This window comes from Cinclus cinclus, unplaced genomic scaffold, assembly GCF_963662255.1.
Source record: "Cinclus cinclus unplaced genomic scaffold, bCinCin1.1 SCAFFOLD_51, whole genome shotgun sequence".
Classification (NCBI taxonomy): Eukaryota; Metazoa; Chordata; class Aves; order Passeriformes; family Cinclidae; genus Cinclus; species Cinclus cinclus.
In genome coordinates this window covers 972,654-986,621 of record NW_026912196.1, presented here as the reverse complement: position 1 = coordinate 986,621, position 13,968 = coordinate 972,654, and positions in this window count along the sequence as shown.

Genomic DNA, 13,968 nt, shown 5'->3' with positions numbered 1-13,968 from the left:
AGATGGCAGCGCTGGCATCCTGGAGGTTGTGCAGGGAACAGAGGTGGGGACTCCCTCTCCATGGGGAGCTTCCAGGTGGAAAAGGCTGCTGTGAGCAGGCAGCTGCAAGGGCAGAGAAAGGAGGGGCTGGAGCCCTTGATGTGTGCCAGTGCCACAGTCCTGGGCAGCAGCCACCAAGCACAGGGGGAGCAGAGGGCACAGCCAGAGGGACAAAACCAGTCAAGGTCAGAGAGTGGGAAGAGCCAGAGCTGGGAGCAGGAACAGCTGCTTCCTTGCACCCTTGAAGAAAGCTCTTGGCTGCTTCAAAGCACTGAAGGGCCTGAAGGGTAGAGAGGAGGCCACAGCAAACAATGCTCCTGGTGCCACACCCTCCCCTCTCAGCGTCCCAGAAGGAATTGCATGAGCTGTATTCTTCTTCTCCCTGAGCCCTCTCGTTCAGCCTGAGCAGCTTAGCAGCAGGAGCTAAAGGAGCTGGAGCCTTAGGCCACAAGGGCTGACCAAGAGGGGCCTTTTGGACTCAAGGAATGCTGCTAACATGGACCTAGCTGAATGCAGCAGATGGAATCCTGGAATTACAGAATCCTTCCAGTTGGGAAAGACCTCAGAGCTCATGCAGTCCTGCTGTTCACCCAGCACTGTCAAGCCCAGCAGTAAATCACATGCCTGAAGTACCAAAGGCTGGACAAGAGGCCCTGACTGAGGGCTGAACACCAGGCCCTGAGCCAAAGGGGATCTCTGGATGAACCTTCCAACCAAATGTTATCTTTGTATCCACACATGACCAAACTATGCACGGACATGAGCGCTGTGATAGATGTATGCACTCATGAGTGAAAGGTGGATTGACCTTTGTGTATTTAGAAGCCGAACAAGGCCATGAAATCCAACATCTGGCCTTGTTTGGGGTGTGTTTGGTCAAAGCCAACTCCTTGGGTTCCTCCTTGAGCCCTGGCCAGGCTCTGGGTGTGAGCCAAGAGGAGAATGAAACCACATGTTGCTGCACTAGAAGTGCTGTCAGTTTGTTTCTTCAGCACTGTCAGAGCTGGGCCCTCTCTCAGCGGGGCTGGAAGCCTCAGCTGTGGCTGGAGGCACCTGCAGGAATTCCCAGTGTCCGGGAGTGGCTCTGCAGTCCTTGGCTGTGACAGCTTCCCCCAGCTGATGTGTGCATCTGGGTGATGGTAAAGTCTGGGGGGAACTGCTGATGGATCTTTCTTAATCACTGCGGGCACTTCTTGGGAGTGAGGACTGGGTGCATTGCTGAGCTTCTCCTTCTGTGATTCTTTGCTGCTTTGAACTTTAGAAAATTACGCAATTCCTTCAGCTGGTGTTTGTGTCTTTGGTGCTGACCTTGCCCACTGGTAAAAGCAAAGTGGCGTAGTCTGGCTGGATCACAACAAAATGTCACTTTTAAAATGTAAATGTAAGGAGTCCGTCCCGTTGGAAATTGCTGGATGCGAAGCCCTTCCCTAGAGTTGTGTGTCTCAGGAGTGGGCTGAGGTCAGAGCACCGTGGGAGCAGTGGAGCCGTGAGTTAAAAGAGGCTGAACCAGTGGGTGTCTTCAAATGCATCCCAAAATTGCATATGGAAAAAGGAAAAGAACTTGTGGGTTTGGGAGGATGAGGAGGGATTTTGTTAAGAGCATATTGGAAACAGCAGCAACAGAAGGAACAATTTGTGTTGGAACACTCCCACATGGAGACACAGAAAAAGTTTTAATCTTGAGCTTGAATTTCATTGTGCTTGTGATATAATAATGTTACTGTGTTATATCTACATATGTGTACGCATATCTTACATGTCATGAAATAATATTTTTATTTTTATATAAATAATAATAATGATAATGTGAAATAATGCTGACAGTACTCGTGTGTTAGCTTTGGTTGCTCAGGGATGTAACACTGAATACCCTACAGAAAAGCTTTAACAAGGACATCAACGTCACGGCAAACTTTGTGAGACTGTTTATAATGAATACAGGAGGAAGGGATGAAATTGGCTGCTTTCATGGGGTTTGCTGACCCTGTGATGTGGAATGTGTTTTTTGTTAGTGTGGAAAACACAGTGATTAAGACTGCTGGGTTTTTCATACAGCAGGCTATCCACAAGCTGCGGCATTGGTTGGACAGATGAATGTTTGTTAAAAGAGCAGTTGAAAAAATGAGGAGCTGAGAAGCTGTCCCGATGGAGAAGCCAACTCCCAGATGTGCTCCCTACCCTTAGCAATGGGCCCACTGGGAAATGGAAAGGCCCTGGATGTGCATGGCTGCTCCCGGTTTGCAAATACAACCATGGCCAGTGAGACTTGGACTTCCTGGGAATGTTCTGGGTGCCACGGCCCCTGACAGGGCCCCCCAGAGGCTGCAGGGCTGGACTGTGATGCATTGGAATTAATTAGGATAAATCAGAAGCAAATGAGAGTTATCAATACAGAAAGAGGAGTTCAGATTCCTCCAGGACACTTTGTTTGGGGAACTGCTCACTGGAGCTTGGCCTTGCAAAGGGTTCACGTCACGGGAAGAGGAATTGATGCAGTTGTCAAGGAGAAATCAAAGTAATCCTTTTCAGCAATAGTGAACAAGATTGGATGATTTAGCCCTGTGGCACAGTAGCACCATTATTGATCTTCCAGCTTTCGAAACATCAGTGAAGGAAGGAGATCCAGCTCAAATCAGCACTGTTTGTGGAGATCAAGGCTTTGGATGCAGCAGTCCTAATAATGGAGCCAAAGTGTGGGTGGAGAGGCCAAGTGGCCCTCCCGAGCCAGCTGCAGGAACAGCTCTGGGGAAAGACAAGACTGTTGGAATGCTGGAACCTAGCAATATGTCCCTGCAGCCAAGTGCTCTATGTGAGAACAAGTGGATGTTTTGGGATATTGTTTTAGAGATCGTGCCAGACCACATCTGCGTGTTTGCCCCAAGGGTCCCGTTTGGGAAATGCTCTGATCCACGGGGCTCCATGTGAAGGCTGATGTGACACTGAGGCACTTCCAGACGAATTCCAGCCAGGAGCCTGGGGGTCCCTCAGGGCCTGGGACCCGGCACCTCTCCAGCCAAAGGGGAAAGGACCCCAGCAAGCCTTGTTACCCGCAGACAGCGCGGGAAAGCTGAACAGCAAAGGTCCCTAGGGACATTATTCTGGAATTAAATGGGCACCAGCTGCATGGACAGTGGAATTACTGTTCCTAACCCGGATGAGACTGAGGAAAAAGAATGAGTCACCTTGTCACTAAAGTAGTGCTTATGTCTGTAAGTTGTGTCTTGAGAGTCAGCCAGAATCTTTGTTTGCCAGAAACACCTGTAGAGTTTCATCAGGGATTAGTCCTGAAATTGTTCTGAAAATGTAAAGATCTTAGTAGCCAAAATACTCTATGTAAGTAATTGCTGGGTATGTCCTCAACTAATGTTGGGAGGAATGGGGGTCCCTTGGAGGGCCCACCCTGTGGGGTGGCCAGAGCTCTGTCCATGGGCTCTGACTCCTAACAGAGTCAGTGCAGGGACAGTTAAAGAAAACTGTGCTGTGCAAAAAAGGAATACAATGATCAGCTTCACAGGGTTCACTAAGATTTCCCTTCAGTAGAAACTGAACCCTGTTGGAGTTAGAGGCCCCAGTGTGAAAGGATTTCTGTGCTTTGCCATCACTCCCAATGTCCATAGAACTTGGGGTGCTGGAGCTGGTCAGGGTCAGTGTTAGAGCACTGCCACTGTGAAACTGCTGTGGCCCAAAGGCACGGGGGACACAAGAGGAGCACAGGGAGGAGCCCTGGATGCATCAGCAGCCCACAGTGGGAAATGGGAAATCAGACCTTTGGTACTGGGAATGGGACCTGCTGGATGTGCAGAGACAATGCCTGTAAAGGCTTCCCTCAATGTGTTTGGGTCCTGTTTTTCAGGCAGTGTTGATGCCTCCCTTGGGGGTACTTCAGCAACAAGCAGAAGGAAGAGTTTGGGCCGAGAGAACATTTCCCCCCACAGAGTGCCTTTGGTCTCAGAAAGCCAAAGACTCTGGTTCACCCTGTGCCCCATGAGCACTGCCTCGTCCTATGGAGTTCACATTAATGAGCTACATGGATTATTTGAAGAAGTAGAAAAGGATACTGTGCAAATATCCAGTAGCACATCCTGTGAGCTCCAACAAACACAAATGGGGCTCTACAGAACCTCATGGCCTTGGATCATCTGCTTGCTGGGCAAGGAGGAGCCTGGGCTATGACGGGACAGGAATGTTGCACTTCTATCAGTGATGAGTCTGAAGTGCAGCCATCAGGAATCACCTCAATAGGAAGAGCAGTAGAAGAGTGGCAGAAAGAAGAAAATTCTTCTTGCTGAGATTGCCTTCATGCCTGCCAAATTGGAGGCTGCTGTGAAATGCATTTGTGGCAGTCACTGCAAACATTGCAGTGTGAGCCCTTGGTGTGTAATGATTCCATGTTAGAGTTGTTGTGACACTTTGTGCTGGGAAATGGAGCACTGAGACTTGTCTCAAGAGAGACACAGTCTCAAGAGAAAGTGGGGATTTGAGAAACAACAGAGAAGAGCAACTAATTAGGCATGTTTTAAAAGAGTTGCAAATTACAGCTCTGAGTAATGAACTGTTCTTCAATTAATGCTTAATTGAAGAACAAGAGGTGATGCCTTTGTGCCTCATACCTAAATCCAAGAATCCATTATTGAAGGAATTGTTATGGAGGTTGTAGTTCATGCCTTGGTCAAAGCACTGGTTGAAGTACCAAGGCCTGAACATCAGGCCCTGAGCCAAAGCTGACCTCTAGATGCACCTTCCAAGCAAATGTTATATTTTTATCTGCTCATCATTGAGGCTTTTTTAGCAATACGATCTCTGTATCTGTGTATTGGTGAAAGAAGGATTTACCTTTCAGCATTTAGAAATCCAACAAGGTCCCATCTGGCCTTGTTTGGGGGTGTTTGGTCCAAGTGAACTCCCTTGGTTCCTCCTTGAGCCCTGGCCAGGCATTGGGAGGAACCAAACAGGAGACTTAAACCCATGTTCCTGCACTAGGAGTGCTGTCAGATTCTCTGTTCAACACCATCAGAGCTGGGCCCTCTCTCAGCGGGGCTGGAAGCCTCAGCTGTGGCTGGAGGCACCTGCAGGAATTCCCAGTGTCCGGGAGTGGCTCTGCAGTCCTTGGCTGTGACAGCTTCCCCCAGCTGATGTGTGCATCTGGGTGATGGTAAAGTCTGGGGGGAACTGCTGATGGATCTTTCTTAATCACTGTGGGCACTTCTTGGGAGTGATGTCTGGGTGCATTGCTGAGCTTCTCCTGTTGTGATTCTTTGCAGTTTTGCGTTATATAAATTACACAATTCCTTCAGCTGGTGTCTGTGTCTTTGGTGCTGACCCTGGCCACTGGTGAAACTGAGTCCCATCGTGCCTAGGAGTTACCTGGGAAGACAAACGCCACCACTGCAAATGTCCCCTGGTTTCTGCCTTCTTCCCCCCACTTTATACGCTGAGCATGATGTCCCATGGTCCGGGATCTCCCCCGGGTCAGTTGGGGTCACCTGTCCTGGCTGTGTCCCCTCCCAAGCTCCCCAGCACCCCCAGCCCCTCCCCAGCGTGGCTGGACGAGGGGCAGGAAAGGCCTTGGCTCTATGCAAGCTCAGCAAGAGCAAAACCATCTGTGTGTGATGGAGCCTGTGCTCAGCACCCGACCCCAGCAGTGTCTCGGTGCCAGCGTCCGTGGCATCAGGCCCTACAAGGGGTTTCCATGGCAAGTGCCATGCCAGGTGACCCAGGTGTCCTGTCCCAGTGAAGCTTGCCATGGAAACAGTGCCCAGCTGACCTTTCTGTCTGGCTGAGCTGGCCTTTGGCCCTGGCCCTGGGGTTTGCTGCTGGTCCCGCTGCGCCTGCCCAGCCAGCGCGGCACAGGGCAGGTGGCCATGGCACAAGCCCCCAGCGAGGGATCCCCTCTGGCTCTGGGCAGTGACAACAGCCCTGAGCAAGGGGCCCAGGGCAGGTTTCCATGACAAGCAGCCATCACAATGGCTCCAGGCGTTGGCTGCCGTGGCACCAAACTGAGGAAGGGGTCTCTGTGGCTGTTGCCATGGCACCTGACTGCATCAATGAGTGTCAGTGCAGCTGAAGCTGGACCAGCCCCGGCACCGCTTTGTCCTCAGGGTTGCCATGGCAGCTGAGGACCCAACAGGTCTGCATGCAAGTGCCCATGGAACCTGACTGCACAAATGGCTCCTTGGGGTGGTTTCCAAGGCAACTTGAACTGATGAGGGTTGCCCTGGCACCCAAACCCACTAGTGGGGGTCAGTGCAGTGTCCCTGGCAACAGTCCCTTGCAATGGCCCAGGGCACCTTGGGATGCTAATCCACCCTCACAGCTGGGCAGGGCAGCTCTGGAATGGTCTTGGTGCTGCCTGGGGCTTGGCACACACTTGAGGAGGGTGTCTGTTTTCAGTGGGGAACTTTTCGTTGTTTGGAGCAATCAAAACTGTTGTAGGTTGGTGTAAAAAAAAAAAAAAAAAATAGGAAAACCCTTCTTAGGGTGTGTGCAGCCAGTTCTCCAAGCAAAGCAGGGGTGTCAGCTGAGTCAGGACAGACAGGATGCGGTTGGGGAATGTGCAGCAAGGTTGTCCACACCCACCGGGTCAAACCTCAAGGCACAGCTTCTCTGAGCAGGCCAGACCTCCTTAGGAGAGACCCTGGAGCAATATCCATCACACAATGCTACAATCTCAGGGCCTGAGAGGAGACTGCAGAAACCTCTCCAGGAGTCCAAGTCAGAAAAAGAATGCAAAGGGTCTGGAGGCATTAATGGGTCCCACTGAGGTCCAGCTGCAGCACAGGCTGCTCATGGGCTCCTTGCAGGAGGGAATTGGAGGCCAGGATTGCACAAAATCCTCACAGAGACTCAGTGTGGGAAGGAAAATGCAAAGTACCTTAAAATACCTTGGTTATCTCAAAGCATTAATGAGCGCCCCCCCAGTGTCCATACAGAGCAATCAAGGGACTCCTTAAAGTAGATAATTGGAGGTCAAGATTGCACAAACCTCTCCTGGAGTCGGTATCAAAAGGGAAACACCTAGTACTTGAAAAATCTGAAGTACCCTGAAGCATTAATGAGCCCCACTGAGTGTTGGTAATGACTAAGAATCTCAAGGGACTCATTAGAGCAGATAATTGAAGACCAGGATTGTAGGAAGCTCTGAGAGACTCCAAGGCAAGAGCAAAGGCCAAGGTCCTTTAAAAAACCTGCAGTCCCTGGAAGCATTCAGGAGCCCCCCAGGGCCATTCCTGACCAAGGCTCCCCAGGGACTCATGCCAGCAGATCCCTGAGGCCACCGGGGTGTGGGGCAGGGGAGGATGCTGAGGGCAGGACAAGGGGGTGACAGTGCCCAGCCCTGCTGGGGCTGTGCCAGGAGGCCCCAGTGGCTCAGGACAAGGTGTCTCCTCCCAGCCCTTGGTGGCACAGACGCTGCTGTGCCCCAGGGCACCAAGACTTGGCTTCTCCTGGGCACTGCCAGCCCTGCCAGGGCCCTTGGCCATGTCCAGCACAGCTTGTCCTGCACTGTCCCACAGCTGCTGCTGTGCCCCTGCAGGCTGCACACTCCCATCTCGCTGCCCCCCTGGCTCTGCCCTGCCACTGCCCACCCTGCCCTGACTTCTGCCCAGGCTGTCTCTGCAACCCCCAACCAATGGGCTGGGGATGGGCAAGTGTTCCTTAGGGCACAGGGAGGGGACAGCTTGGCTGGGGTGACCCAAGGGCTCTCCCATTGCATGCGATGTCAAGGGCAGCAATACACTGAGGGCAAGGAAGGGCGTGAGATGGTCTCTGAATTTTCTCTATTAATACGTTTGTCTTCCAAAGCAACCACTACATCTACTGAATTCTTGCCTCCCTGTGGTTTCCTTTGCTTCTGCATTTGGCCTTTGCTTTTTACTTCCTTGCCCTGCCCTGCCCATTAATCTCTCTTTCTGTTGACCCACAGGTTTTCAGCTTATTTTCTCCTGTTGTCTGACTGAGGAGGGCCAGTGACAGACACTTGGCTGTCACTTGATCGACAGAGAGGTTTAACCATGGTCACCTTTCCTAAGCCTTCTCTTCTGGGCACAGCCAGCAATGTCAGGGCTCTGTCAGGTGCCCAGCCCTGAGCTGGGCTCATGCCCCGCTCACAGCCCCAGGGGCATCCAGGGACACGAGTCCTTCCCTGGCACACACACACACAGTTCATTGCAGCACGGGCAGCGGCTCCCTGGGCTCTGCTGCCGCTGCCAGAGCCTGGCAGGGAGCTCAGCCCTGCGGGTGTCACCCTGCCCTGCCCCTGCCCCAGGTGCCCCACAGCCGGAGGGATGGACACGGGGAGCTCTGGGCACAGGAGCTCATCCCAGCCCTGCATTCAGGAGTTCCCAGGGGACCTTACTCTCTGGAAACTCCAGGAAGAGCTGAAGGTGTTTGTGCTCCCTGGGTTTATGTCGTCGTCGTCCCCACCCCCACCCCACGCAGAGGATGCTCAGGGCTGTGTCTTGTCCTTGCACTGCAAACACAGACTCCTGACCCGGTCACTTGATGTCCCTCCATGGAGGGAAGAGCAACCTCTGTGACCTGGGCTGAGAGGCCACTGCTGGAAGCAGCGCTGCCTTTGCAAGGGCACACCTGGGGGCCACCACCCTGAACACTGCCACATTTTTCTCTTCACTGCTGATTTCCTCTCCAGGGCACTGTGTTGGGCACATCCTTGAGAACAAATTGGGAAGAAGATTGAAGCTTTCGGGCCCTGCTCCGGGGACATGCCCTTGCACCATGGAAATGCTGTTGTAGAGCCCAGCTCTGTCCCAGCAGTGCCCACAACCTGTCCTTGCCTGCAGTCTCTGGACAGTCACCCAGCAGGGCAGGGACCAAGCTGAGAGAGCCCTGAGGCCTTAAACCAGCACAGGGGCTCTGAAGGGGAGTGTGGAAGTGAAGGAAGAGGAGGTTACACAGGAGAAGCCCTGGGGCTCCCTGGCAATGCTGTTCTGCTGGGACTCTTCTCCCCCTGCTCTGCCCACAGGCACTGACCCTGCAGCTCCAGAGATGTCAGGGAGGAAAGATGTCAGGCAAACAAGACAACACAGAGTTCTTTCTGTTGTTTCAGCACACACTTACTGTACTAGAGCTCCCCATTTCTACAGTCTCTGGGTCACACTAGAAAGGCAAATACTGAAATATTTGCCTGAACAGTCCAAGATTTTGGTGCGAGCAAGTTCTCAGAAGTGTAACACCTGTGTCAGCAGCAAAAATACGGGACACAAAGTGGGCATTAATGAGTAACTTAGTAACAGCTATGCAGAAGAATGACAGTTCATTGCTTCTGAAAACCACTCAGTGATCATTGTCCTCAGGATGTCCTTCAGGTCCTGGTTCCTCAGGCTGTAGCTGAGGGCGTTCAGGGCTGGAGGCAGCACTGAGTACAGAAGTGACAGTGCCAGATGCAGGGATGGACAGGAGATGGAGGGGGGCTTCAGGTAGGCAAACATGACAGTGCTGAGGAACAGGGAGAGCACGGCCAGGTGAGGGAGGCAGGTGGAAAAGGCTTTATCCCATCCCTGCTCAGAGGGGATCCTCAGCACGGCCCTGAAGATCTGCACATAGGAGAAAACAATGAATACAGAAGAAGCAAATGCTAAACAGGTACCACCCATGAGTAGGCCAAGTTCCCTGGGGTAGAATTTGGAGCAGGAGAGCTTGAGGATCTGGGGCATTTCACAGAAGAATTGGCCCAGGGAATTGCCCCGGCACAGGGGCAGTGAAAATGGACTGGGAGTGTGCATGAGAGCATGGAGAAAGCCACTGGCCCAGGCAGCTGCTGCCATGTGGGCACAAGCTCTGCTGCCCTGGGGGATCCCCTAGTGCAGGGGTGTGCAGATGGACACGTAGTGCTTGTAGCACACGAGGGTCAGGAGATACTACTCTGCTGTGGTAAAGAACAGCAAGCAAAAGAGCTGTACAGCACATCCTGCACAGGAGATGGGCCTGGTGCCCCAGAGGGAATTGTGCATGGCTTTGGGGACAGTGGTGCAGGTGGAGCCCAGGTCGCTGAGGGCCAGGTTGAGCAGGAAGAAGAACATGGGGGTGTGCAGGTGGTGGCCGCAGGCTACGGCGCTGATGATGAGGCCGTTGGCCAGGAGGGCAGCCAGGGAGATGCCCAGGAAGAGGCAGAAGTGCAGGAGCTGCAGCTGCCACGTGTCTGCCAATGCCAGCAGGAGGAAGTGGCTGCGGGAGCTGCTGTTGGACATTTCTTCACTCCGGGCATTGGAGACTGTAGAAAGAAGGCAATGACAAGCTGGGACAGATTTCCCTTGGTCATTTCTGGTCTAATTTCTTGGGAATCTCACCAATATGACTTCTCTTCCTAGGGGGGATCTTGGCGCAGCTTCTTTGTTTTTGAGCTCTGGTTTGTCTTGCTGCCTCATCTTCAGCATTGCTCTCAGCCTGCACACTGGGGAGCTCAGAGGGAAAACTGGGCTCCCTGTGCCCAGGGCAGTCAGACCTGCTGGTCCCCACACAAGTGCACTTTGCTCATGGCAACTCCATTTTAGACAAATGAAATTGAAAATGTTCTTAAACAATAAAGTGGACTTTTTAAAGTCTCCAATTTCAAAATCATTGAACCCTGGAGGCACTGATGGCAGGTGGGGACAAGAAATAGAAAGGTGTCCCTGGTGCTGAGCTCACCTGGATGTGTTTCAGGAATGCAAAGGCCAAAGCCTGAGCCCCAGTCCCTGGCAAGGCAGATCCTGTCCCTCCCTCATTGCTCAGGGCTCTTCCCGGGGCCAGCAGCCATGGCCAAAGTGCTGCAGGAGTTGGCTCTGGCAGGGCCTTTCAGCTGCTGCCCATCCCTGTGCCCTCTGCAGCCCAGGCTGTCCTACGGTGCCCATGCCCTGCCCCTCTGTCCCTGCAGGCTGTCCTCAGCCCCCGGCTGCCCCACCTCGCTGGCCCCTTCCTTTGCTGCCAGCTCTGCCTCCTGCCTGCCTCTGCCTGGCCACACAAAGCCTTGGGCTGCTCCACACTCTTTCTGGGGGATTTCTTGCACCACAGCCCTGCCCTGGCAGAGAAATTCCTTTCTCCTTGGGTCCAGTCTGGCCCTCCCCAGCGGCCCTTGGCATTAATCTTTTCTATCTCTGGCTGTTTTCTGCCATGTCAAAAGGATCCACCATCTCTGAAACCACCCTTCAGGCACTCCCAGGGCTCTCCTCCACCATCCTCAGCCTCCACTCCACTGAGCACAGAGCTCCTTTGTCCCTGTATCGTGGTCATGTGCTTGAGGCCTCCAAACCCCATCCCAGGAGATCTCTGGACTTTCTCCAAGATGTTGGCAAATAAACCAATTCTGCTCATAGTCTGAGAAATTCACCGCAGGACCAGGCCAGCCTGACCTGTCTATCCTGGCTACTTTTGTCTGGGAGCAATCCTTGGGTATATGGAATTTGGGAGGCCAAATTCCAATTTAGGTCATGGTCAGGAAGGACAAGAAGGCCGGTTCTTTTCCCTAGGAAGGAAGGCACAGAGCCCCAGTGCTCCAGAGACTGATGAGAGGCAGCCCTGGACATTCCATGGGCAGCCAGACCTGTCAGGTAGCCCCTGGGAGGCCAAGCCAGCCAGACCTGTTCCATGTGTGATAATTGATAAAAGATTCGTGTCAATCATAAAAGTAGCTGGGTTTGTATAAACCAGAATACTCAGGTCTGAAATGAAGCATGGACATTAGACAGAGAAAATACATATGATTAAATAATTTTGTTTAAATCCCCCTATTATGAATATTATGATTTTTTATTAAATTGTATCTGATACCAGTTTGTAAAACGGGGGTTTCCCACGGCCTGAAAGATATTGCAAAATCAGATTTCCTGCATTTGTATAATCAATTGCAGCCTAAAAGATTTTGCACTACCAGATTTCCTGCCTTGGTGTAATCAATTGCAACTCAGCTGTTAAGACAAGACCCCCATGTCTACTGTTCCTTATCTACCAAGACCACATGGCTGCTTGGCAAACTGTCCCGAGACTACAAGGAGAACCATCCTATAAAAAGGAGCTGCCAACCAACGTTCGACGGAGCGTGGAGTGGGCGCTGACCCCTCACGTTCCCCAGCGCTGCTTGCTCCATCTATACCAAATAAAGCAATCTAAATTTTGCTAAATATTGAGACTTTGTTTCTCATTTATAATAATTTGGTGCTGAAACCTGGGACATCCTTGGAGCCTTGAGAGGCACTGCAATTTCAGGGAGGCGCCCCGCTCCCACGGCCCCGGTTCCTCAGTGGTTCTCAGGACCCATGGACGTACCTCACGATATAGACTGAGCAAGGAAAAAAACTCCCCGGAAGACCACGGCAAAATCACCTGTCATTCTTGTGCACGCAGACCCAGACAGGAGCGTCGAAGCCGTAAGTGACTGTCTGGTTTGGTGGAGGTGACTGTGTGCTTGCTGAACGAAACGTGGATTTTTCCACGAACCGAGTGTGGAGTCCTTCTGTCCGCGGTTCTGGTTTCCCGCCAGGGGCCCGGCCGGTGAAGGGACGAAGCGAGTGCTGCTTTTTCCCATCCTAACCCAGGTAGAGGCCAGGTTCTTTTCCCATCCCAACCCAGGCAGAGGTGGGACTTGGGGGGAGGGACTTGGGGGGGGGAAAGAATGGAGAGCAACACAGGAGTCACGGGGGAAGAGGGAAAAAGCTGCTTTTTCCCATCCCAAGCCCAGGTAGAGGCAGAATTCCTTCCCATCCTGACCCAAGGAGAGGCAGGATCCAGGTGGAATACAAGAGGAAGCACAAATACCTCAAGATAGTCCTTTGAGGTAAAAATAGGACAAAGAAAGAGGAAGGTTTTAAGTCCAAACAACCCACGAAGGGTTCAAAGTTCTTAAAAACAAAATAAAAAAAATAAAAAAAAAAAGAAAAAAGAAGGCCAGTAGGTTGCCAGAAATACCACCGGGCAGCACTTTGGGAATGACGTTGGGACACAAGGGAATTATACAAAAGAAAAAGTAAAGAAAAAAATGGAGTTGTGGGGCATTAAACACTTAGGATGCTTGTAAAGAACCATTTAACAGAGAGGAATGTGACTGTGCTGCTCTGTGGACAGAACAGCATAAACCATTCTCGGGATGTACGGTCAAGGAAAAAGAGGATGAGGATAACAAAAAAGGTTACCTGGGAATCCCTTGATAATCTCCCACCTCCATATAATACAAAAAAATACAGGAGATCCCCCCCTCCCCCCCCCAATGTCTCTGCTCCCTCCCCTTCTGGTACTCCAATAGCTCAAAGGACTCCCTGGAGTCAAAGAAATACCAGGAGCGATAGGATCAGCAGAGAGGAGGGAGATAATGACACAAAGGCTCCCCTTTACCCCCTGAGGGAAGTCCCATTAGCGGGACAACAGACTGAATTAACTGGATTTGTAAATGTTCCCTTGAACACAGGGGAGGTAAGAAACTTAGAAAAAGAGATGGGAAAACTATTGGAAGATCCTATAGGGGTATCTGAGACACTAAATCAATTCCTCGGACCAAGTCTGTGTACTTGGATGGAATTACAATCTACATTAAGTATCCTACTCACCAGGGAAGAAAGGGGGAGGGAAAACACGAAAACCCCCACGGAAACAAGGAAATGAGGCAGGAAATAATTCACTAAGTCGAACCTGCTTTTACTGTAACAAGAAAGGTCATAGTAAAAAAAAAAAAAAATTGTAAAGAGACGATACGGGATGAAAAAATGTTCCAAAAGAACGAATAAGGGTGTCAAGGGCTGTATGTATTGGGGACTATACCATCGAAAGAGCCCTTGAAAAAATAATTTTTAAAAAATCGGTCCCCATGGAGAGGAGGTGGAACTTTTAGTAGATACAAGAGCCAAAAAAAAATATCCACAATTAAACACCTACCAAAAACGTGCAAACCTAGTAGAGAAACAGCACTTGTGATGGGAGCAAAAAGTGAACCATTTTGAGTCCTTA